The sequence below is a fragment of the Pantherophis guttatus genome, chromosome 3 (assembly GCF_059756535.1).
Source record: "Pantherophis guttatus breed Tessera chromosome 3, ASM5975653v1, whole genome shotgun sequence".
Classification (NCBI taxonomy): Eukaryota; Metazoa; Chordata; class Lepidosauria; order Squamata; family Colubridae; genus Pantherophis; species Pantherophis guttatus.
In genome coordinates, this window is record NC_142065.1 from 66,923,048 (window position 1) to 66,950,034 (window position 26,987).

Consider the following 26,987-nt stretch of genomic DNA (forward strand, 5'->3'; position numbering starts at 1 on the left):
CAGAAAAATCCAGGTGGCCACTAATGATAAAGAAAGAATGGTTCAGCATGGTGAGTCCTAATTTTTTTTAGCAGTTTCCTTCATAGGTGTAATACAGGGGTAATTTATAGAAATCTGCCTTTCTGTATTACAGTAAAGCAAAGGAAAATTTAGTCACCTCCTGCTTAAAAAAACAAAATTTTAGTTCTTGACAATATTGTTTAAGATAATTATACATCAGAGCTATGAATGAATAACATAGTAATTAAAAGAAAGGATGTAAAATACATTATGAGGGTTAATTAGCCTTTGGGAGCAAGACTGCTTTCTAATCCCAAAGGTGCTTTTTCAGAGGCAACTGGGCTTTCTTGTTTTTTCTTTGAAGACATTTCGCTTCTCATCCAAGAAGCTTCTTCAGCTCTGACAGGATTGTGGAGAATGGAAGGATAGTGGGGAATAGAAGAAGAAATTGCAGACTACAGGAACCAGGAGCAGCACTACCCAGGTGATCCCGAAGGCACAGATAAATCTCCAAGTGCTTCAATGACCCTCTAAGTCTAAAAGGATGCAAATGACCAGCTGTCTGCAAGGAATAAAAATCCTTCCATTCCCCACTATCCTGTCAGAGCTGAAGAAGCTTCTTGGATGAGAAGTGAAACATCTTCAAAAAAAAAAACCAAGAAAGCCCAGTTACCTAGTGGAAAAGCACCTGTAGGACAACTATGACCTGGATGACTGAGAATCTCTACAGACTGCTTCCTAATCTTCTAGTCTTCCTGTTGTTGTTTTTACCTCCTCCTAGTTTCTTTTATATTCACCTGAAGTTAAAATATCACAACTTAGTAACTAAACTAAAGTGGGAGGAAACTGGAAGAAATGAAGTTGTTGACAAAATAAGGGCCAATATCAGAGATTGTGGGAAGAAATGACTTTGGTTGGTTGTCTACTTTTGGAAAAATAAAGTCCACCTCAAACTTGGTTCCATCTTAGGCGAGTTATGCAGAGAGAGTTGATATCAACTGCTAGATTATTCTGCCTTCAATTTTTCAGCACACAAAAATCTACTAAGAAAAGTGTAGGTTTCTAGTTTGGCCCTACTTATCTTTAGAAATTGTGAGTTCCTGCCCAAATTGGAGCATTCTGTATAACCATAACCAGTATATATATATATATAAATACCACAAATCACTGAGAGCAAATTCACTTAGAAAAAGGGTGGGGGGGAGGTAGCTTTTGATTTCTTTTCCCAAAGTAGAAAGCAAGAGCTCATTTGGCCTAGTGGCTAAGGCACCAGGTTAGAAAGCAGGAGACTGAGTTCAAGTCATGCCTTAACCATGAAAGATACCTGAATGATTTTGGGCCAGTCACTTGTTTTTAGCCCAACTCACCTGACACAGTTGTACTATAGTTGTAGAGAAAAAAGGAGGAGGAAGATATATTGGATAAAGGCAGATTGTTAAATAAATAAATACATACATGCATAGGAAAGAATGGGGGGGGAGTGAGAGTAATTTCACTGGAGTGCATTTCATATTTGTTGGGAGCAATATGGAAGCTCCTTTCCCATGTCAGGCAGCCAATAAATTTAAATACATAATAATGTGCCCAACAAGTAGTTTTCAGAAAGTGACAGCATTTTTAATAATGGTTCCCTGACTTATCTTAGCCTCTCAAAGGGTCGTATTTAGTGAGGCAGTCCTTAAATAATCTAGTCCTTAAGCCATTTAGGGCTTTAAAGTTTAAAACCAACTCCTTAAAATGCATTAGGTAAACAACTGGCAATCAGAATAGATCTTTTTACCATGTGTAATATGTTTGGGTCAATAAGAGTAATCAGTAGGACTAATGTGCTCATTATCATATGACTGAAGCTGTCATGCAGAAGATGTGGGCAGCTTTTTGAGGTTCAGTGGCCGTACTTCAGATGGCTCAAAAATAAGTTACAAACATATTTTTTTTTAATGAAAGATCAGGGCAAAAGAGAGAAGAACTTTTTACTGCTACAGCCACTTTTCATTTGACCACTACCTCAGTTAGTGACCATTCGCAAATAAAATGATAATTAACAGTAATTTAAGAAAAAGTGCTGGAAGTAGTAAAATATAGAACTAGCACCCATACAGCCTCTAGGACTAGGTTATGGGAGGCCAGTCTCCTATTTAATGCAATATAATAGAGCTAGCAAAGCACGGTGAATATACTTGTTTCTTTTTCAGAATAAGAAAAATACAAAACTGAAATCATATTTTGACATCAGTAGTCCTGGCACTGAGGACCAGTCATTCAGATAGAGACTTTGGAATTGAGGGCCACAATATACAGTTATTTACAGTATACTGTGGAAAGGTTAATAGGTTAAAAGTTATGGATTTGGGGATTAAAAAGAGTTAAAGAAAAAGGGGAAAAGTTAAGATGGCAATTGCTCAGTGGAAAGAAGGGTGGAAATCATAATTCTGTTTTTTGTTTCCTAGCCCTCCATAGAGATACCAAAGATTGACCCTAGATCTTTCTACAGGCACTGAGTTATTCCACAACTTGATTGTGTTTGTTTGTTCTTTGTGTGCGTGCATATAACCAATCAGCAAAAAAAAAAGGAATTGGACTGAATCACAAGCTTAACTGAATTTGTTAAGACGTATAAAAAGCCGCAAACATGCTATGCATTATTATGAAATACGCACTTGCTATTTAGTAGCTGTTAGTAAGAACTGGAGTTTTAGAAAATTCAGGAAGTCAAAGGAAGTCCATAACATTTTAAAGCAATAGTTCTGAGCATTTTCACCAGTGGTGAAATTGAGCGGGTTCTATCTGGCTCAGGCAAACCGATAGTGCTGGTGGCAGGAGGCTCCGCCTACCCACCCGGACGTCATCATGTCCCGTTTTTGACCCTCTGCGTATGCGCAGAAGACTCTGTGCATGCCTGGAGGAGGCATGCGTGCTCACATTTGCGAACCGGTAGCGAAGGTAAGTAAGTTTCACCCCTGATTTTCACCCAGTTTCTCACCCATTTTACTCCAAATCTTTGATCTGGAGCTCTGATTAATTTTTTTACTTACTTGTCATTTTCAAATCCCCTCTGAATTATCCAAAATTATAACATATAAATAAGCATATATTTACTGGGATAGGTCTGATAAAAAGTAAGCTGTAAATTTTCAAAATGCTTCGAAAACATGCACAGCCTTACAAAACAGGAACATAAGTAAAAATGATAACATTCTGATTAAACCATTGACTGCTGTTGAGCAATTTATCTGTGAGCATGATCAACTGATTTCCCACAGTTTAGAAGTCAGACTAAAAAGCTCAGTGTTTCAGAAGGATGTGATTCAACTAAAATGAACCTTAAAACTAGGGGTGTGAAATGTAAAAGGAAATGCTGTTAATAGTATGTGTTGCTTTTTTTTTTTTTATTTTAAAGAAATGCAATATTCAACCTCCTTTCTACCAAACCTTGTAGGGCATAATTTGGATAAATTGGGTAATTCAGGACTGTTTACCTTTAATTTTCCTCCAAATTTTCAAATACTACAAAAGGGTTCCACAGGGATCTTGTTCTCTACCCAACTCTAATATGGAATGAAGTTGAGGCTGAACTCTGCTAAAGTTAATTTTTCTTTTTTAAAAAAATAATTTTTATTGAACATTTTTTTTAATACAAACAAACAAACAAACAAACCTACAAACAAAAATAAATATTTACATCTTCTTTTCAACATCTTCGCATCAGTAATCTATATTTATACATTTTCTCTTTCTTATCTTAATCTATCTCTTATACATATATTCCTAGTATATCATATATACGAGAATATATATATATTCTCTTAATCTAAATATAAATAAAAAAAATATTCTCTTAATCTAAATATTTTATTTACATTTAACATAAACAGGTACCTAGTTTCCTTTCCATTATTTATATCTTCCCATTTGTTTCCATATCTCTCCACCTAATTTAATCATTGTTTAGTTTTCTTTTGTCCCCCCTTTTTTTTCTTTTTCCCCTTTCTCCTCCAACCATTTATACAATTTCTCCCAGACTAAGTAATAATCTGTATTTCATCTTTTTCTTGTATCTCCTTTGTGAGCTTATCCATTTCCGCACATTCCATAATTTTTCTAATCACCTTGTCTTCTGATGGTATGTCATTGTTTTTCCAGTTTTGAGCGAAAACTATTTGTGCTGCTGTCAATATGTGAATAATTAAGTATCTTATTTCTTTTTCATATGGCCCGGTAATTATTCCCAGTAAGAAAGTCTCTGGCCTCATTTCTATTTGTTGATTTATAATTTCTTCTATTTGTATTTTAATTGTTTGCCAAAATTGTTTTGCCTTCAGGCAGGACCACCACATGTGATAATAAGTTCCTTTTTGATGTTTACATTTCCAACATAGCGGGGAAGTATTTGGAAACATCTTTGCCAATCTGGCAGGTGGAAGATGCCACCTATAAAACATTTTATATATATTTTCTTTATAGGGTTCAGACATTGTTAGTTTGTAATTTAAAGTTAATTTTTCAATGCTTAGAGAAAGGACTACATATTAAGATATAGCTGCATCTTACCTGTGTGTCACAGAATTGGACTCCACTAAATCAGCACCTCAGATCTGTAAATCATATTTAGCCGTATTTGTCATAAACAATGATAGGGAATATTAGTCTGTCTCCGATGGAAACATCTTTGATCTCCCTAAGACTCATGAACGGAGTCTATTTTTCTGTATTAATGTTTTATATGTAAGTTCAGATTTATATCTCAAAATTTTTGCATAGTACAAATATATTATCAAGTGCTATGATAATATTTATAAAATATAATGGATTCTAATAGGATATATGTGTGTGTTAAAGGATTTGGGTGTTTTTACTGAATTATGTTTTGTTACACATTTGGTAAGCAATATATGGTCTGCTTGATTATTTGCATTAATGACAAAGTTTCATAATTAAAATAAAATTGTATAGTTTGGTTTAAGGTGACTGAACATGACGACAAAGAATTTCAGTTTACTGAATAGTAGCATAAAAGCCATATATAGATCAATATGTGTAATAATTTTACTCTCACATTTTTAATGTGTCCACTCATTGCATATATGCACTGGCAAATATCATAGGTAACAACCTCCTATTGAAGTGTATTTCCATTCAAAATAATACTGCTAGTTGTATTCCATGCTGACATAATACAGGTAGTCCTCGACTTATGATCATAATTGAGCCCAACATTTCTGTTGCTAAGTGAGACATTTGTTAAATGAGTTTTGCCCCATTTTACTACCTTTCTTGCCACAATTGTTAAGTGAATTACTGCAATTGTTAAGTTAGTAACACAGTTGTTAAGTGAATCTGGTTTCCCCATTGACTTTGCGTGTCAGAAGGTTGCAAAAAAGAGATCACATGACCAAGAGACACTGCAATCATCATAAATGTGAGCCAGTTGCTAAACATTCAAATTTTGATCACGTGACCATGAGGATGCTGCAATGGTTGTAAATGTGAAAAATGGTCATAAGTCAGTTTTTTCAGTGCCGTTCTAATGTTGAATGATTGTTGTAAATTGAGGACTATCTGTATGCATCCCAGCAAGGTAACTGCAGGGTCAATTCAATCTTACTTTCAGGATTCCTACTGAAATCAAAGTTAGTATTTGCCCAAAGTTAGAAATTTGAAAATCTTGGTCTAGAAGGGCAATATAGAATATAGCTAGCAAAAGGAACATACGCGGAGAGGTAAACCAACCGTAACTATGGTGCTGGAGAAGATTTCTGCGAGACCCTTGGACTGCAAGGCAATCGAAGTCCTAGAGGAGATCAACCCTGACTGCTCTTTAGAAGACCAGATCCTGAAGATGAAACTCAAATACTTTGGCCACCTAATGAAAAGGAAGGACTCACTGGAGAAGAGCCTAATGCTGGGAAAGATTGAGGGCATAAGAAGAAAGGAACGACAAAGAATGAGGTGGCTGGATGGAGTCACTGAAGCAGTAGGTGTGAGCTTAAATGGACTCTAGTGGATGGTAAAGGACAGGAAGGCCTGGAGGAACGTTGTCCATGGGGTCGCGATGGGTTGGGCATGACTTTGCAACTAACAACAACAACAAAACCAACCATATTACAGATTCAAACAAGATAATCTTTAAAAGAAAGAGAGGCAATATGACTAGAATTACGTTGCTTACTGTGGGAAGCGGCACAATTCAGGAAGCTATTTTGAAAGACGGAGACTATCTCAACTTCACCACAAATGATTGCATTCTAAACAAGCAAGGGTCTCTGTCCAAAAATGCCCAACATTCAAGATATCATTATCTTCCTTGAAACTTCTCCATTGACCCTGCACCACTTATATGACCTGGCGATTCAGCTACAAGGCTCCCCTGAGCCAGCTGGGATTCCTACCCCACGATTTGGGAATTGCTGACATGTGCAGTGAGGAGAAACAAGAGCGTTCCCTTAAAGCCATACCCTGGAAATGAACTCCACTAATCAACTGTTCATGACTTCAACAGATGTTTCTATTTATCAGACAATTGGATCCTCCTGTTTCGGCTCTGGTCCCTTGGTCCCCCACCCCACCTTTAAGACAAGAAGTAAAGGCCGCTACACATCTGAAGCTTCAGAAATCTGCCATATGATACCAGGAACAAATTTGCCGATCTGGTCTATAAAGTAGGCATTGAGTAGTGGTTCCGTCAAAAAAACAGCAGCCAAAAGAAGTTGGTTTTGGGAGGGAGGGCAGCAGGCAAAAATACAACTTTCTGGTTTTGTTCAGGATCTAGGATTTTAAAACATCAAATGAACTCCCACTAAAATTTCCTTTTTATGTTTGAAAGAATTTACTAGGGTAAAGAGATAATGTTCACTGGGTTTTTTTTTTAAGTTTATGAGTCAGGCTCTGTCAAACCACAGTCTGAAAAAATGCTGAGTGTTTATGTAAAGCTTCCCGTAGTCTTCCATCTCACGAGAAAGTCCACACTAAGTTAGGAGAAAACGGTAAGTGACAAAAGCTATATTTTTCTCCTTTTTCTACACACCCTATGTAACTGGTGCTCTACTTATTTGTTATTAGCAAGTGATTCATCCATGAGCATCATTAGCTTCTGTTGTATAATTTTGAAATTAAATGCAATGTTTGATGACCCAAAAGGATGTGGTTCAACCAAAACCAAAGACAACATATGAGATTAAGCACCTGTTATATCAAATAATTTCAAATAATTATATCAAGTAATTTCATTTTTCAGTCACCAGAGAAAGAATTTGGTTAGAAAGGCATCTGCATTTCATATAACTTTCTTTCTCTGACTGACTAATGCATACTCTCTACTTTCCCAACTAAATTATCATTATTTCATAAATTCATCAGAGATTAGTGATCAGATGATGCAATTTATCATCAACTACTGCCCATTAGGAAGTATCAGCTAAACCCAAAGCAAGATTACTCATCCAAATCCATCAGTGGTGAAATCTAAAATTTGTTACTACTGGTTCTGTGGGCATGACTTGGGGGGGGGGGGGTAATATGACTGGATGGGCGTGGCCAATTTTTTTTTTTTACTTTTAAAAACATTTTTTCTACAACCTCTTCAGCGAAGAGGTTGTAAAAAATGCTTTCAAAAGGCTCTGACGATCCCAGCTGAGTTGCCTGATCGGCAGAGGCTTTTTTTCTTTTAAATGCCTCTGCCGATCAGCCAATTCAGCTTGGATCGTCAGAGCCTTTTAAAAGAAATAAAAAGCCTCTGCCGATCAGGCAACTCAGCTTGGATCATCAGAGGCATTTAAAAGAAAAAAAGCCTCTGCTGATCAGGCAACTCAGCTTGGATCGTTAGAGGCATTTAAAAGAAAAAAAGGGTTTTTTTCTTTTAAATGCCTCTGACGATCCAAGCTGAGTTGCCTGATCAGCAGAGGCTTTTTTTCTTCTAAAAGCCTTTGACAATCCCAGCTGAGCCGTGCGATCATCAGAGGCTTTTCTTTTTACTTTTAAAAGCATTTTTTCATCCAAAGAGGTTGTAGAAAAAATGCTTTTAAAAGTTAAAAAAAAAGCCTCTGATTGTGCGGCTCAACTAGGCATGGGGGTGGGGGCAGGGATTTTTGCTACCGGTTCTCTGAACCACCCGCCTCCATCGCTACCAGATCGGGCAATTCAGTCCGAACTGGGAGCATTTCACCCCTGAAATCCATACAGTAGAAACTGTCTTCAGCTGAAGCTCCACATTTCAGCTCAAGCCAGTTGCACCCATTTTAAGACAGTGTCCTTATCTTGGGGGGGGGGACACCAAATTTTCAAATACTGGTAATGCTCAGAAATCCATAGCTATACAATGATGTTTCTTTTACTGTGCCAAAGGACACCAGTACTATTAAAGAGGTTGGTTTAAATTTTTGGGTCTCAACCTTTGAAAACCTTGATTGCAAAAGCAGTTGTTTTGTTCATGAGACAAAAATCCATATTAAAGATTTGCAAAGGATGGGTCATAACTCTTGGATTTACTAAGAATTCTTTCCTGGAATCAAGTCACATAATGTACCATAATTGCTTTTCTGTTATGGATATTCTCTAATAATCAACAATCTGAGTTTACCCTGCATTTAAGTGGAGTATGGCAAGCACCTCCAACAGTAGATTTGGATTTCTATTATTGGGCAGTAATTACAGAAATGTTTAAAATCCACAACAGAGAAAAAATATCACATAATTTACAAAATAGTAGCAAAGTCTAGATAACAAATTTAGGAAATTGATGATTCTATATTCTAAGAATTATGATTCATTAAGGTCTCAATACATTTTTTTTAATTTTCCAGTTTATCTAATAATTCAGTGGAGGGAAGTGGGTGGGATATGTGGAATAAGTTTTAGTTTGCAACTGGTGATACATTCCATTGAACAAAATGGGCTCTTTTTCCTATGCAGGTACAATTCAGTGTGGCTGATATTAACACACATATGGCACCTTAGTAGTGATGCTTTTACAAGCACCTTGTAGAAATCTTGATTTGCTGAAATGTGCTGCAAACTTTCCTCATGACCAAGAGTTCCCAAAGCCTCAGCAAAGGTAGATCTCACTCTCCATGGTTCAGAAAAATGATAAGCTCTAAAGATCAGAACTTAGATACTCAGTTAGATCCCATGCCACAATTATCGTCCTTGAGAATTCTCTTGGATCTTGACAAATCTGACTTTCCTATTCAGAATCTCAACCTTGATACAAATAAAATAATAAAATAAAAGAGAAAGAAAGAAAGAAAAGAAAGAAGAAAGGAAAGGAAAGGAAAGGAAAGAAAGAAAGAAAAAGGAAGGAAGGAAGGAAGGAAGGAAGGAAGGAAGGAAGGAAGGAAGGAAGGAAGGAAGGAAGGAAGGAGGTAGTCTTTGGACATATGATTGCAATGGAGCCTGTCTAGCCGGATGAAGGAGGGACCTGTGTGAGGGAGAAAGGCTTGCATGAACCTGGTGAGAGAGTGAAGGGCCTGCAGAAACCCAGTAAAGGGAGGGACAGAGGGAAGATAGATGTCTGTGTGTGGGGGGGGGGGGAACGACCCGCAACATTCCTGCGGTCAGTCATAATGGCAAACTAGCATGGTGATGCTGGCTGCAACTTTGGGAATGGGTCATAAGTAGCTTTTGGGGGGTCCACAGTAACTTTGAACAACCATTAAGTGACCAGTTATTAAGTGAGGACTACTTGTAATAACATTGCTATTAGTTTCTTCTGGATACGCTAAACCTATTTGACCTTTCCTGAAATGTTCAGGCTAGGTTGACACCTCTTCTATTGTCACAAGAAATTCAAAGCACCTTAAAAGTTCACAATATCATCTTGATTACAATTTCAGTATCTTGAATGTCCACCAGTATAATAATTTGCAGATCACCTTTTTTTGTAACTGCCCCAATTACAGTTTGCAGACATAAACCTAAGATCATAATACTCCAAATTTGCTGTCAAAGTCTTTAAATGCTGAAATTCTATTGTAAGGATGTTTAAGAAAATAAGAAATTTGTACGACTGGCAAATGTGATTCTACTATCAGTGGGACTCCATTATATCTGCAACCCCTTATGTTTTTCCCATAGTAATTGTTATTTTTACAGAGATAATCGCTGCTAAATAAATTCCCAGGACTTCTGCTTTTGAGTCCCATAGAAGTAGTGCATTTTCCCACTGGCTAGGCTTAACTGGGGGAGAGGTGAGTTAGCATCTTGTACATACATGAAGACTCTATCTACAATGGAGCAGGGATAGCTAAGTTTTAACCCCAAGAAGACCCAGAGTTGGTCAAATTTAAACTGCCATCTTCAGGTCAAACTATTATACAAACTGAATGAAAGAAAGGGTTGACATAAAGTTAAGCTACAGAATGCTGCATCCCTAGCCAGTGTTGGTTTACCACAAATTTCTGTGTAATTTTTCTTGTAAATCATTTTTTAAAAGACAGCCAATATAGCTGCTACCAAAGAAGCTAAAATCCCAGTGAAAATGTTTATTCTCAGCGTGACTAGTGCAACTTTACACTGAAATGTTCCTGTGCCAGTAATTCTCTAGAACAGTGTTTCTCAACCATGACAGCTTGAAGATGTGTGGACTTCAACCCCCAGAATTCTCCATTCCGGGGAATTCTGGGAATTGAAGTCCACACATCTTCAAGCTGTCAAGATTGAGAAACATTGCATTAGAAAATCAGGATTGGCATCCTTGTTGACCCATGGGGCTCAATAGAGCCTATTTCCAGGAGGTTAATATGGAATTCTAACTTGATAACTCACAATCAAATTATAATGATTGAGCTCGCCATGGTTCTGAGTGGGCTTTGAAATCTGTGAGAAGGGAAGGGCTGCAAGGACAGCATCTGTTGCTGTTCTTGCTAGCACTCTTACGAATTGCAAAAAGCCTTTGTAACTTGGTGACTTGAATTTCATGCTGGAACCGGAAGGGATCTTCTGCTGTTATGATTCATGCTAACTACAAAGGGCTTGCAACAGCAGCCACCCACCACTGAATGGATGCCAACAGCTGGCACAAGAAGTAGTTGTGTTGCAAGGCTGTTTTATTGCTCAGACTACTGGCACTTCCTTTGGTGTTTGACTGAGATTCAGAGAGGCTTGGCTTTCGGGATGCTTTACTTTTTCTTTTGCACATTTGGATCCTGAAAAGTTTGATTCAGAATTTTTTGTTTCCTGTTCAGTTTATGGCTCTGGTTTTTTTTTTTTCTTCTCTCCCCGATGATTAGACTGTGCTGTACCAGCTGTTTTGCTGATGAAGATGTCCTCAATTAATTCTAGGCTGTCTGGTTTTCCAGGAAGTCTCGTTTTACTCCTCTGGACCTTCCCCCACGCCAACTTCTCTTGTCATTCCTGACTGAAATTTATCAGAGCCACCGCAGGCAGGAAATTTGCTTCTTTACAAAAACACACTCCACTGCTTCTTCTTTTTATTGTTTTAATATTTTTCCATGGAGGGACCAGGACGAGAAGACAAACCTGCTTCCTTTTTAGAGAGCTTTATTAACCTCTCAAATGCTGATGTTAGTAAATTCTTCCTTGCTATTACTGCTTTGTATCTTTTTAATCAATTTCTTTTGCATGGGATTCTTTGCATGGAATCATCACGGGTTGATGATTTTGCTTCTATCCCTTTCTTCAAAAAATGGTTTTCATTTTCAAAGTAATTGGTTATAACAGACTCTTTAGACTGACAAGCCTATAGCTATTTTTTTTAATACTTTTTCAAGTTTAAAGACAGCTTGATTAGTTCCAGATACACTGGGAAATGGGGATTAAAACGGTTATAATATGTCTATGAGAGACAGAAAACTAAAATGTGATACAGATAGATTCCAAGATTTCAGGACTTTTAGAAAAAAAAACCCCAAACCTAAACAACCCATGTCCCATTGGGTCATTGTTTCAGATATTTCTTTTTAAACAGAGAAACAGAATGACCAAAGGTGGGCAGAAAACAGTGGGAGCAGGAGTGACTTTCAATTTCCTGCCAGCTTCTCCATTGAGTTTCCTTGTGGGAATCTGGCAGGGAGCACCAGAAATCCATCCATCCATCCATCCATCCATCCTCCCTCCCTCCCCCCCTCCCCTCCCCTCCCCTGTGACCAGTCCAAAATCACCTAGCTGGTTTTGTGCCTGTAGTACAACTAAAGCTCACAGTCTCCCCTGGTACTTTAACCACTACATCAAACTGGATCTCACTAAATAAGTTACCTAATTAAAAAAGTAAGCTATATAGCCTGGCAATAATCTGTGGTACGTTTAGTCTATCAAGACTTGTTCTTGAAGATTCCATGCAAACTTCTGATAATCATTATGCTTTCGAGGGACTGGCAAATCAATCTTTTATATGATCTGCTCTAGAACTTGCCACGTGTCAGTGTCAAACTAATAGTATATACCAGTGATGGCTAACCTTTTTGCCATCGCGCACCAGGAGCGGGGAGGGGTTTCTGCGTGCGTGCCCACACCCATAATTCTATGTGCCCTGCCCCCGTGCATGCGCGCACGACCCTCCCCCCACTCCCCCCACTCCTGGCACACGATGGAACGGTAGCCCCATTTTTTGCTCTCCCCAGCCTCCAGAGTCTTTCTAGGAGTCTGGGGAGGGCAAAAACAGCCTCCCTCCCCAGAGGCCCTCTGGAGGTTGGAAACGGCCTGTTTGCCAACCTCCAGTGGGAGCTCCTGCATGCCACGTGCCCACCGATATGGCTACGCCTGCCACCTGTGGCACATGTGCCATAGGTTCACCATCATGGGTATATACTGTTCGACATACTATACAGGTACATAGTTTTCCAGATCATTTCCCTTCCTTGTTTGAAGGTAGGGAAAACATTTCTCTCCTCCATTCATCTAGTATGTCATCTCGATTTCTCAAAAATACTACATAAAGACTTGACCACCTTATAGTGACGGAGCATGTATATTAGAAAGGAAGTCTTCCATTATCTTTTAGGAGAACTGGACATAAACTGACATCTGAATACACAATGCCTAGAGTTTTATGACCCTTGAGAGAACCCATTGATACTGTATTTAGCCCTTTCATATCTGAAAAATGTTCCTGCAAATATTTTAATTATCTTCCTTATCAGGGCTACCCTTTCTTGGCTTTATCCTTTTAAAATTGCATTCTGACATCTATACTGCCTTTATCAGTTAATCACCGGGTTTTGCCTTATTTGCTGTCATGTGCCTGATTCAGTGTGGACTAGTGACACAATGACAGAACAAAAGCAAGACAATATTATCCCTGAAGGAAGATAGTGCTTTCCACCCCCACCCCCACCCCCCACGATACAAACAGGATTCTGGAGTTTGTGTAGCAAAACTAGCCATCTGAATACAGCAATTGTTTGCTGAAATCTCCTAAATTTCTTAAATGGGATTATTTTAAGTAGTCTTCCTAAGTATTCTAAGTAGGACTTTCTCTTTGGATTGAAAATGTTGAAAATGAAACTGCTCTTCAACATGTACTGGATTTGCAAAAAAAAAAATAAAAAAAAAAATCTAATCCTGGAAATTCCAGGTCTTTTTTAAAATAAAAAACCAGACTTCCCTCCAATAATGCTAAAGACACCTTTTTAATATGGAATGCCTATTAGAAGGGGTGGGGGGGAAGGTTAAGGGAATCTAAAGGTGAATCTAAATGTGAATCCTGGTTAGCACAGTTTTTACATGGCTTCAATTCCAAGAAGGGGGGGCGGAATTCCAATCAAAAAGAAAAAGAACCAGAACACAAAATACAAGCTGAGTAGATACGACCTTGTAGATGACTCTCACTCTGTCAAGGACCTTGGAGCAGTGGTGGGTTTCAAAAATTTTTTACTACCGGTTCTGTGGGTGTGGCTTGGTGGGTGTGGCATGGCTTGGTGGGGGTGACTTGGTGGGTGTGGCAGGGGAAGGATACTGTAAAATCTCCATTCCCTCCCGAATCCAGGAGAAGGTTACTGCAAAATCCCAATTTCCTCCCGATCAGCTGGGACTTGGGAGGCAGAGAATAGATGGGGGCGGAGCCAGTCAGAATTTTTACTACCGGTTCTCCGAACTACTCAAAATTTCCGCTACCGGTTCTCCAGAACTGGTCAGAACCTGCTGAAACCCATCTCTGCCTTGGAGTACTCATATCTAATGATCAAAGTACCAAAGCCCACTGTAACAACATTGCCAAAAAGGCATTAAGAGTTGTAAACCTAATCTTGCGTAGCTTCTTCTCTGGTAATATCACACTACTAACCAGAGCATACAAAACATTTGCTAGACCAATTCTTGAATACAGCTCATCTGTCTGGAACCCGCACTACATATCGGACATTACTACAATTGAACATGTCTGGAAATATTTCACAAGAAGAGTCCTCCATACCTCTGCTCGTAACAAAATACCTTATCAGACTTGAAATTCTGGGCTAGGAAACTTAGAACTATGCCGCCTTCGGTATGACCTAAGCATAGCTCATAAAATTATCTGCTACAATGTCCTACCTGTCAAAGACTACTTCAGCTTCAATTACAACAATACACGAGCACACAATAGATACAAACTTAAAGTGAACCGCTCCAAACTCTATTGCAGAAAATATGACTTCAGCAACAATGCCTGGAATTCACTACCTGACTCTGTGGTTTCATCCCCAAACCCCCAAAATTTTAACCTAAGACTGTCTACTGTTGACCTCACCTGATTCCTAAGAGATCTGTAAGGGGTGTGTATAAGAGCACCAGCATGCCTACAGTCCCTGTCCTAATGTTTCCTCTATTTGTATCTATTTTATGTATCCAATCCATGTTTATACTTATTACCTAATACGTTCTTGACAAATAAATAAATAAATATGTAAAACTATAAATCCAGTTGTGTGATTTGGTGATGGCAGTCGTGGACCTTATTGTTGCCACACCACAAGAATCCCAAATTGTTAGTCCTGAACTAACAAATGAAACAGGCCTTATGGACAGGCAGTTGGATACTCCTTCATCACGCAGTTGGTATCCAGGAAAGGAAGTCATGGGAGACATCATTAAAAAGGGGGAGTGGCTTTCCAGTTGCTTCTGGCTATACGTGAATTACATGAATAACTTTTTTAATTGGGAAGACTACTGGAGGAAATGATCAGTTATTTCTTTGGTTCACCTTTAATTCCTTAAGGTAGGGATGTGCAACCTTTGCCAGACTCAAGAAAAGATTAAAGAGAATATTTGTAGCTCAGGGTTGAAATGAGGGGTCCTTGGTGCTCTCTGAGCTTGATTGTTTTGTTAAAGATGTTTCATTACCCAAACTAGGTAATATCTTGAAGATGTTTGAATATTGAAATGTCTGCAAAAAACAACCAAGCTGAGGGAGCACCAGGGACCCTCAGGAAAACATGTCACTCCAGAATGAGTAGATGGAGCTAACACAGAGACTACATTTGATTTTGTTGCCTCCTATTTAATGAAATTGGATTGTCATTGATAAGGTTGGATCCCAGTCATAATTTTATATTCCCCCATGACATTAAAAATTATAATTTGTTATCAATTTTTATTGTCAACAATTTTGGGAGATCTGGGCCTTAGATTGCGCCTCTTTGTTTTAAGACTGAGTTTAAAACTACCAAGGCAATTTTCCCTGGGACATTCCTCCTGCTAGTTATCTCACTCAATAGGGCATAATCTAAAGGAAGTGAGAGGTGGAAGAGATGAAATACATTTCAAATTGTACTCTGACATTTCAGAACTATAATATTTATGACATTTTGGAATGATAACAAGGACGTTTGGCTCGCACAATAGAGTTTCATCTCGGAGACTGAAGAGAATAGTTTAATGGTTTCCTTCTATTGTCCTATCTTTTGCTATCTTCTTTAACACTAATGGTCTTTGTTAGGAATTTTATTGACTGTGCCTTATTTTTCTTTTCTTTTTGTTCTTCCCAGAGAGCAATAAAATGAATACCGCTTAGCCAATGGGTTTGGAAAGTACATATGGAAATCTTTAGGATTGCAAAATAACTCCAAAGGATATTAGTGTGTGAGTTGCTCCCAGCATAGCAAATATTTGGTTAGAAACCAAACTGTTGTGATTAAGCCAACTGAGATTCCATCAGGGTGGAAATGCACATAGATTTATCTTGGTTTCATTATAAGGCATCAGCTAGATAAAGACACTCCTTTAGCACAATCCAGTTTTCCAGAGTCCTTAGGTGTCCTCTAAAGTGAGAAAAAAACGAAAGAAAAAAAATACTTTGACGCAGGCATTCTGAAATGCACGATGCTAGAAAGCACATATTTATTAAAAAACGACAGCAGGGCAAGTCTGAGAATGAAACAAGCACAAGGCCCAAGCTGGAGTTGCCAGATACTCCAGGGTTTTAATTCTTGCATTATTTCTGCTAACACTGACTTTCTTTCTGAAGCACGTCCAATTTGTTACTAGTTTGGCTGGAAGAAAAAGAGGGAAAGAAAAATTCCAAGGAAAGCTGACATAAATGAAGGCATTCACTCTACCTGGTGTATCTTTTCTCTTTTTTTTTGTTCTAAAAATCTGTTTTCTCTCTGACTTCATGTATGATTATAAAAATATAAAAGATCAAATTTCACCAACTCCATGTAAGGGTTAGGGAAGTTTGATTTAATGTAGGACTAAAATTTTGTTGTACCCAGAGAGCAAGCTGATGGGGACACATTAACCAGAAGGTGATGGAAGTTGTAGTCCAGTATATCTGAGGGGTGCCAAATTGAGCAAGGCTAATTTAAACCAACAGATCGGATTTATGTATTTAAAATATTAATATGCCATCTGCCACGCCGTGCATCTTTGGTAGTATCAAGTGTAGTACAATATGAGTGCATTTTAATCCCCAATCAATCTTCGAAGGCTTTCTCATGAAGAAGCATTAAATTCAGAGTTGCTCCCACCCATAAATCCTGCTGTGAAACATTCAGCAATACAGTTAATCCATTAGGGATTATGAAATTTCTGCATTTTAGTGGCTGACTCGGTTCTTTAAAAGCTTTGTCCATAAAACTTAGAGGTCCTGTGAGAAACACAAAAGCACACAATTACTTTCTTTTTTTTTTTTTTGAACAAGCTCCAGAATTTGCCTTAGATGGTTGGGGCTGGAGCCTTACTGCAAAAGGAGAAGAGGACAAAAAAAGAAGTGGACAAGAGAAAGAAAATATACTCTGCTTTAAATTGTAGCTAATTTTCAAGAATAAATTAGATGCAACTGGTATGATAACTCTCCATGTATGGAAAATATTTCCCCACCAATCATACTGAAAATTGCATTTGCATTTGAGGACTCTCAAGGCTTTTGGAAGATGTCAGCTGGGTATCCCTGATATAAAGTATGTCTTCAGGCTCATAGTAGCATGAGTGCAGAAACCGTGTTACCTTCCTCTGACAAATGTCTGTCATTTCTCCCTAAGTATGATTATGCTTCTCTCTTTCAAGGTAACTGATGTCAACACAGCAGAAATGCTTGACATCCATGAATCATCCTGCAAAATCATAGGCAGTATTCTGGCTACCCTTGGACTCTTTTTAAAATGAATCCCAGAGTTTTCCGACTGTCATCCATAGTCTTAATTTAAAGTAATATATTGCTAAATTACTTTTGTCACATTTCCTTCTTAAGAAGATTTTCCTTTATGGTTTCTTTCGGTGTTAGTACCCTAAAGTGCCATAATTATTCTAACTCAGTTGGCTTAACATTTGCAATTCATACCTGGAGAAGTGATGGGACACAAAGAGAAATCAAATCCAAACCACTTCTGATTCATATCCAACAAGACTAGTTAGAGTGAGAGCAGAAGCAATTTTCAAATAATAAGAACTGAAGAGCCCAAATAAAAATTAATTCCTGATTTTGTTTTACTGGAATGTGAGTGCCATCAATAGAGCCAAGTGCAAGAGTGGTTCAGATGAGTAGACTTCACTATGAAAGAAGAACACATATTGAAGCCAAAAAACTAATTGATTTCAGAACCAAGTTTACAAATGTTACTTCACTTCTAGTTTGTGCCCAAAATTTGTGCAAGAGGCTTTTTAATTGTTAGATAACTGATAAAGACCATCCTCATCCTCTAGAGACTATAAAGAAACTTATCACTAAGATCTAACTTTTTCAGCCCCTAACTTTATTTGCATCCATAGCATTTCTTCTCATTGTGTAGAGTAGCAGCCCCCAACCTTTGGGGCACCAGGGACCGGTTCTGTGGAGAGGGATTTTTCCATGGACCAGAGGGAGTGTGGTTTCACGTGCTGCCTGTATCCTGCAGATGGGGCTTCACTTGTTTGTGCGGACTGGTTTCTGGCATGTCGTGGCCCGATGCCAGTCTATGGATCAGGAGTTAAAGACCCCTAATGCAGAGAAGAAAAAATGCTGTGCTCTTTATTTAGGGATGATCCTGACACACATATTTTAAGTCATGTAGAGGTCATCCATAGAGTCCAGAAGCTGTGAGACAGAACCTCATATTTAACACTGGTATTGGACCTTCAGTCAAAGATTCAAAGCTTTTGCTTTCACATTGGTTTCAGATAAGAATGCTTCCCTATTGCATCCTGAAGGAACCATTCCTGTTTTCAATCAGTATTTTGTGCCTAGCTTCTCACGATGCTAGGCATAAGCTACAGTATCTTCTCAGATTAGGAAAAAAATATGAAGTTTTAAAAAGAAAGGGATTGAGGTTTATTAGTGGCAGTTTGCCATGACTAACAACTACTCTTCTTTTTGTGACTGTGATTGTGGTAGACATACAGTGAATTTGGCCTGGAATGTCTTCTCAGCATAAAGACTTCTCAGAAACAGTGAAAAAAATATATCCAAGAGTACTTTAACTATTCATTGCTATCTGCTGCTTATCTTCCCTCGTGAGTTTCAACGCAGGCATTGAAACTATCATGCAGAGTGTGTCAAGATTGCCAAAAAGACAACTAGCATCCGGATCAAACCTGAATCTCCTCAACCCCACCCAGGTTGAAGGCTGGCCACAACATTCTTACCTCTTATTGGATATAGAGCTGACCCCACTTCCCCTACCTCTCTTAGTGTATAGTTTTTTCACACCGGCTTGTTAAGTATTGCTGCTCTCATCCAGTCTTTGCTGGAACATTCTGTGTCCTTCCTTCAGTACTTGTTGTTTTTCAACTGAAATGCAAATTCTACCACACAGTCTGTCCTTAGACAATAATGATACACATCTTGTCCGTTGTCTTTTGATCAAAAACTTTGTGTCCTCTGGTTTCCGAAGGATTTTGGCTTCAATGGATAGTTCTTCCACATGTTCCTTTTAGCTCATTGGGGTGTATTTGCCACAAATACTAATTGACTGTGCTAGAATTGCCAATTCTCTGATTTCACACAGAGTAATTTTGAGACACAGGTGTGACAATCCAATGTACATTCCACAGATCAATGAATAGCTAAAGAACTTCACTGTCATTTTTGGCCAAAGGCTCTTCTAGTCTCCTGCTCTTTGCTGTATTTGTTGTTTTGCAATAATAGCCCCTCTATTGAGGCAGTGAGATGTTTGTTCTTTCAGTTAAGGATAATCTTGAAGACTACAATTGGTATTATGTTATGTCCTGTTACCAACAGTTTAGGAGATATCTTCACACTTCCCATGTGCATTGCTATATTAATGCAGGCATCGCCAATTCTCCAGCCTTCCTATAGCAATAGTATTAGCACTTAGACTTATATACTGCTTCATAGTGCTTTACAGCCCTCTCTAAGCGGTTTACAGTGTAGGATATTGCCCTAACAATCTGGGCCCTCATTTTACTGACCTCGGAAGGATGGAAGGCTGAGTCAATCTTGAGCCTGGTGAGATTCAATCTGTCAAATTGCTGGCAGCCAGTGATCAGCAGAAATAGCCTGCAACACTGCACTCTAACCACTGCGCCAACACGGCTCATCAATTTTTTTTTTCTGCAATAGAAGAAATATAGCAGAAGATGTTGAATGACATCTGCCAGAACCCTTAGCCAGCAAGTGCAGAGTCTGGCTAGCTAGCTAGCTAGCTATTCATTCATTCATTCATTCATTCATTCATTCATTCTTCATTCATTTAATATTACTTAGACAGCACCTGACTCCAATCAATTCAGGGCATCTCATGGTATAATTAAAAATAATAATATACAATAAAATAGAGCATATAACAGTAACAAGATGGCAAATCCTGCGAGTTGGACTTACCCATGGTTACCTTGTCTTAGTTTATTTCATTAACTCAATTTTCTAGATTTCCCTAACATGTCAAACTATAAATGAACCACATGGTCTAGGTTTACTCAACACATTAAGTTATTACTGCCCTATAGAGATCCCTGGCAGTAATAACTCTCAATTGGACCAGGGAGCGCTCTGATTGTGGCAAGGGTGACTTCTAGCTTAGAATCACACATGAACTCCAAGTCCTCTTGGATAACCCCTCCCCCAATTTCCTAAAGTAGTTCCCAACCATTTTAAAATGGCTAACAAATAAAAATTATAGGAAAAAGGCCATAACAGTTAAAAACCAACATTTTCCCTGAAATTCTACCCTAGCCTAAATATGAGATTTTGCCTACCATTTTGCAATCATCAGCCCTTAAATATGGCCAGTGAACAGTCCTCTGAGACACAGGATGGGTCAAGCACTCCTCCCTTACGAATGGGAAAGAACAATGTGAATTCCATATATTCCCCAGCCAGCCAGCATGGCTGGCTGGGGAATTCTGGGAGTTAAAATCCATAAGTCTAAAAGTTGCCAAGGTTGGGCATCCCTGGTCCAGTGTATCCCTGGAAACCATCAATCATCCAGATTCATAGCCACCATGTCCTTTAGAGAAGGGTGGCAAACAGAGACAAGAGGATTAGAGCAGGAGAAAAGACACATCAGGGATACCAACATCTTCCCAATGATGTGACATCCCTTGCACCATTGATCAGATAAACAGAAGTCTTAAAACCAATTCTTCAATAACTGCAGCATCTGGAAGTTCATATGTTAAAAAAAAGTGAAAGAAAGAAAATCCGGGTAGTTTCATTCATTTTCTGGGCTTATAATTTGGGGGGGGGGAGGGGGGAATGTGCTACAATCAGGCATGTTCCCATAGACCTCTTATTGTTCTGCTGGGGCTACCTGAATGTGGGAAATTGGAATAAGTTCTCAAAGAGGATGTCTTTAGTTGGTATTTCAGCCAAATTGATATAACGCCAAGATTTAATATTTCCTCTATTTTTATTAGCCACCCATTATTACGAATAACATGTTTTCAGGAAATTGGAAACTACTACGAATAGTTCATACAACTTTTTTTAGTGGGAACGAAAAGCATCTAAAGCCTGGCAACTACCCCATTTTGATTATAATAGTGATCACCCTTTGGCAAATAAGTAATCTAATTTCTTACGAATGCTACAGTATATATCCATAAGCTCTCAAAAGGATTCTTGTTGCATTCTTACTGGAAAGCTAGTGCCTTAACATTAAATATATGATAACGACCAAACATATCTCAGTCAAAAGTATCATGATTGACATGATGCTGAGAAGGAATTTTAAAGAATGCTTAGTATCTTGTTTCAAATCCTTTGATGAAGACTGAATTGGGATGGCCTCCAGCAAAGGCTACACAGCATGTTTTCAACAACTAAGACATGAGAGTTACTTATTTGTTGTTCTAATTTTCAATTTGGTTTGCTGCCCAGAGGCACAACCATATAACTTGACATAAATAAATAAATGCATCATAAAAATAAGTTTGTAAATCATAGCACAATCCAATGCTTTCATTGTGTTTGATAGGACCAATTCTAGAGTAAATGAGTGTCATAGAGAGTTGCAAAGGGCTGTTTAGCTGTTCAAATGTAATCCCCCTATTCAGTGTAGAAATCCAATTTAAAACATTTGCCTGCTTGTCTGTCTGTCTGTCTATCTCTATCACCTATCTATTTATTAAATTTATATGCTGCCTATCTCACCATTGAAAGCGACTCACAGCAGTTAGGCTTCCACAGGGATCACAGCTTGGAACTCTCTGGACAATTGATTATATTGTCCACGCTTAACAATTGGCCAGTTTAATGACTATTCAAAGTTACGACAGTACTCAAGGGTGTCTTCACTATCACATAATTGAGATTTGGGTGCTTCACAACTGGTAGGCATTTATGACTATTGCAGTGTCCTGCAGTCATGAGATTATCACTTGCATATTTCACAACCGGTTTATGACAAGGAGAACCATTGGAGAAGCCAAATCAGAAATTGCAGTCATGTGATGTCTCTCTTAATGATTGTGGCGGAAGTGAGGTCATTAATGCATTGCAGTATGTGGTGTCTCTCTTAACAACATGTTTAGGGACAGAGTGACTGATCCAGGCTGAATGCAATCTAGAGACAAAGCCACATTAACCTTAAAGGCTATTGAATATTTATATTGCTATATAATTGACCCATACATATCCTGTTTGCAGCAGGATGTACACACTGGCATACGAAAGCCTGAGTTTTCTGTTCCCCTCCATTGTTTTACAATAATCAACTATATAGCTATAGGAGAAAGGGTTAAAAAGTATAGGTGGGTGTTGTGGTCCACCAGAAGCCTGCGGAGCTGGCAGCGGAGTTGGACAGCGATGAGGCTGAGGAAGAACAAGGGCCAGTTCTGGAGGCTGGGGAAGGCCCGGATGAGGGCTCTGCATCGGAGGCAGAGATGGGGCCAGGGCCATCGGGGAGTGATGTGTGGACTCCGGAGCCTCCAGAGGCTGACAGTAGAGAGGCAGAGGAACAGGAGGAGCCTATTACTAGTGCACGTATGAGAAGAGCTGCCAGAAGGCAAGAGCAGCTAAAGCAAAGAGGATGACTCGGGAGCAAGGCCAAGAGATGATTGACCCCCTCCCATAAGGCTTAAAAGACCAGCAACGGCTCTTGGGCTCTTTGTTGGAAAACAATGTTGATAGACTTGTTCTTGTCTTGCTGCACTTATCTCTGGTCGGCATCTTCTGCTTCTGAACTTTTGCCAAGAGAAGCCTTTGGCAGTTTGCCTAATTATACCAAGGTTGGTGGTTAGACTGAAGAATTTGTGTTATGAAGAATTGTTTTGATTTAGTTTGGACTACGCTGAGAATGAATTAATTCTCAGCTGTTCTAATAAAGTTTGTTTGTTTTGGAACTGTTTGCGTCTAATACTACCTACTTGGGCCTGGGTCACAACAGTGGGCATCTGTGGTGGGTTTCTACCGGTTTGCCCTGGTTCAGGCGAACCGGTAGTGGCAGCAGCAGGAGGCTCCGCCCACCAGCCTGGATGTCATCACGGGCGCTCTGCGCACAAGGTTCTGCACATGCGCAGAAACACTGCACACAAGTGAAGCAAGTGCGCATGTGTGCACACTCACAGTTCCGAGCTGGTAGTGAAAGTAAGTGGAACCCACTACTGGTGGGCATGGAAGAAAAAGAAAATGCATGGGAGCACACATATTGTTGCGCATAAATTTTATTAAATGGTGAGGCAGAGAAGATTTAAATTTCATCCTTCTTATGGCTGAAGGTCCCATTTATATAACGTAAAATAAAAATGGCAAAGCAGTCTCAGAAGCCACATTTTTCATATTGCACAGTTTAACTCTACGTAAACGGCCTTCGCCCTAACAACACTGAGGAAAAAAAAATCAAAGAATGTATATTATTCAAAACAGACCACAGCTTTTTAGAATCTATCACAAATTTCCCAACAAAAAACAGGCATTGAAACATTTGAGAATCTTTGCTCTTTTCTGAATATTTATGATATCCTATAAACATGCCCAAACGGGCTGCCATATTTTGAAATGGTTATTTTAAATGCCAAACTCCAGAAGCTATGCTTATGTAGTATGTGAACAGATTGCCTTCTCATGTTACATTCCTCAGGCATGTTAAATAACTTTACTGCACATCTAGAGAATGGCTCATTCTGGATTTCTTTTTTTTTTTAAATAATTTTTATTAAACAGTTTTTAAAAAACAAACAAGAAAAGAAACAAACAAAAACAGATATTTACATCTTCTTTTCAACATCTTTGCATCAGTAATCCATATTTATACATTTTCTCTTTCTTATCTTAATATATCTTTTATACGTATATTTCTAGTATATCATATCATTATCATACCATTATAATATATTATCTTAATCTAAGTATTTTATTTACATTAACATAAACAGGTACCTAATTTCCTTTCCACAATTTATATCTTCCCATTTGTTTCCATATTCCTCCATCTAATTTAACCATTGTTTAGTTTTCTTTTGTCCCCCTTTTTTTTGGATTTCATTTTTTAAAACATTCCTGACTTGAGAAGAACAAATAATAATGTTGATTAACATGAAAGGAAGTTCATAATATAAACATGAAGAATTCTTAGTGTCATATTCCAGAGGAGAAGTAAAGATGAGTGCTTAGATAGTCAGGTATACACAAAATCTGATGGAGGTTTGATGGGAAAAAAAGTTGAAAGTGGAGTGCAATTTCTATACATTTACTAAAGAATAAATTCTCATAGAATGTGGTAGACTTGCTTCTAGAGAAAGCTACGTTTATGACAGAATGCAGCTTCAGCATTTGTTTACAATTGTAGACCTTTATCTTAGAACTTAAGTAAAATGAAACAGATAAAAGTATCCTTAAAGTGTACAAAAAGATATTAATTTAATCATGATTCTCCAGGTACCTAGCAAAAAAAGTTCAAAATAAAGACACCTTAATTTCACACAACCTCAAATCTCAACCATAATTTAGTTCAAATTTTAAGCAGAAGAGAAACTGATTGCTTTTACACCCACATGAAGTAATCCAAGAACAACTTTTATATATGAACATTGGTTGTTTGAATTAAAAAGCAACTTTTTGCAAAACAACATTTTCCCCCAACAATTCAGCAATTTGAAATAACTGTCCTTGGACAATATTGTGTGTCTTCAGGACAAAACTCTAAGCCAGTTTTTAATACAGCATCTGAAAGTGTTACCACTGAATTTAACATTTATGCTTTTATGATTGAACTGTAGATTTCAGATCAGAGAAAAATAAAAGCAATGTGTTAAAATGCCTGGATTATATCACTGAACAGAGTATGCATTCCAAAATGAAGTCTAATGTAGCACAGGAGACGTCAGGAATTAAGGGAGATGTTTGACTATGAGATTAAGTCCATCTGGACAAACCATGTTATGATTGCTGTAGTCTGTTCAAGTGAAATATTTCTATGTAGGCCAGGCTTTGGGGGTAAATCAGAACTAGAAGGTGATGTCTAGAATCAGAGGTCTGTGTCAGAATCTAACCTTAAAAATCCATCTTTATGTTGAAAAGTATGCTTTCCAAAATTTCTCACATACATATAGCACTTTTTTCAATTAATTTCTTGGAAGTGGTTATGGTTATATTTTGTCAGAATATACTACAATCTATTTTGGGGTGTTTTTTTTTTATAATCCCACTATCTGCTGGTAACTAATTCCTATTAATATCTTAGTAGAATTGTGCCACTACTGTTGCTATCTTGAAAAAGCCCACTTGCAAATAGATCACCAAAAGTAAAGCACTGAGAAAAATCTGTTTCAGCTCACTGTGAAAATTGTTGGCAGAATCTGGGTATACCACAGCAAATAAGTACATAGTTTGACTGGTGCTATAAGGTGGAAAATGGCTGACCTAGAAATCAATTGTCAACCTAGAAATTTATTTTGTCAATCTAGAACCTTTGTCTCTTAGATCTAATAGAGCAGACAGGTATCTGTTGATTCGAGAAGGAAAAAAACAGCCTAGGATTTAAACTCTGGAATATAGATCTATCATTATAGACTTTGTTCACTGTAGGCAAGTTTTTTAATGTTTAAATGGCATTATTCTTACCTGCAAAAGAGACAAAAGAGATTCATCTTGCTGAATAATGTCTGTGAGATTTTGTCAACTAAGTTTATTCTAAATAAAAGTTTTAATATCTGGAGAATTAATTTTTTCTTCTTCTCACTGATATGAAGGTTGACAGCTAGCGTTTCTCTTGATAGGGAGATAATTCAGAGAAGAGATTCAAAAATTTTAGACACAGATTATATAGAATGGCACAAAGGATGAAATTTTTAACAAAAAGAAGTCAAGAACTTTTAAGAAATGTGAGCCCCTAGCATAATGGATGTGAATATATTTGCTCTATGACCTTCGATATGATTTTCCCAATAAATCTTGAATCAGAAATATGAAGGCTACAAAGTACAGTTCCAGCTTGAAGGCACATGCAAATTTATAGATATATTTTAATAAAAGAGAGGACTACAGTAAAATGAATAATGGAATTCCTGTTGTTTCTTCTTTTATCAAAAGGCAGAACCAGAAGACAGCTCCCAAGCCCAGTAGTCATTTCTCTGTCACGTATGGATCCTGGAACAGCTAGAAGCTTTGATCTTCTTGTCTTAGAGATATTTTTTTTTCATTGGATCTAAAATTGTTGTGCACCATTGAGAGTCACTTTTGGTGAGATGGGCGGCTATATAAATTTGATTAATACATAAATAAATAAAATCTAAAGTTAGCAAAGTGATCTTGAACTATCTTATCATGTGGTACTTTTTCATTTACTATATTAGACTCCGCCATTGATGCGACCTCCTTTTGAAACATACTTAAGGGCACTTGTCAGATTATCTCCTTGAATGTTCTTCACTTATTCGTTTTTCAAATTGATTGGTTGCCTTAGAACAGCAGCTGATGTCAGAGAGATTATTAAACTATTGGTACATATTTAAAGAAATGTTTTACCATCACTCTTAAAATATAAGAGAACACAGATGAGCTTGTTTCCCCAAGTTTTTTTCTCGTTTCTGTGATTGTGGCTTCAACAAAAGTAAAAAAATGTGTAATTCGGATCTAATCACATTTTCATAACTCAAAATGCAGTAGCCAGATGTCATGTTGCTATAGATCAGCGGTCACCAACTGGTGGTCCAAGAGAAAATTTTGGTGGTCCGCAGAAAAATTA

At 38.0% G+C, this 26,987-nt stretch overlaps 2 long non-coding RNA genes across 2 annotated transcripts; one reads left to right on the forward strand and one right to left on the reverse strand.

Moving 5' to 3' along the window:
• Positions 1–26,553, forward strand: LOC132711203 (uncharacterized). The gene is made up of 2 exons (XR_009622036.2): positions 1–50; positions 26,333–26,553. It is a non-coding gene; the product is annotated as an uncharacterized LOC132711203 (long non-coding RNA).
• LOC148114622 (uncharacterized) lies at positions 16,235–19,897 on the reverse strand. The gene is made up of 2 exons (XR_015732862.1): positions 19,774–19,897; positions 16,235–17,014 (listed from the first exon to the last, which is right to left on the reverse strand). It is a non-coding gene; the product is annotated as an uncharacterized LOC148114622 (long non-coding RNA).
• Positions 26,554–26,987: the final 434 nt, after the last annotated feature.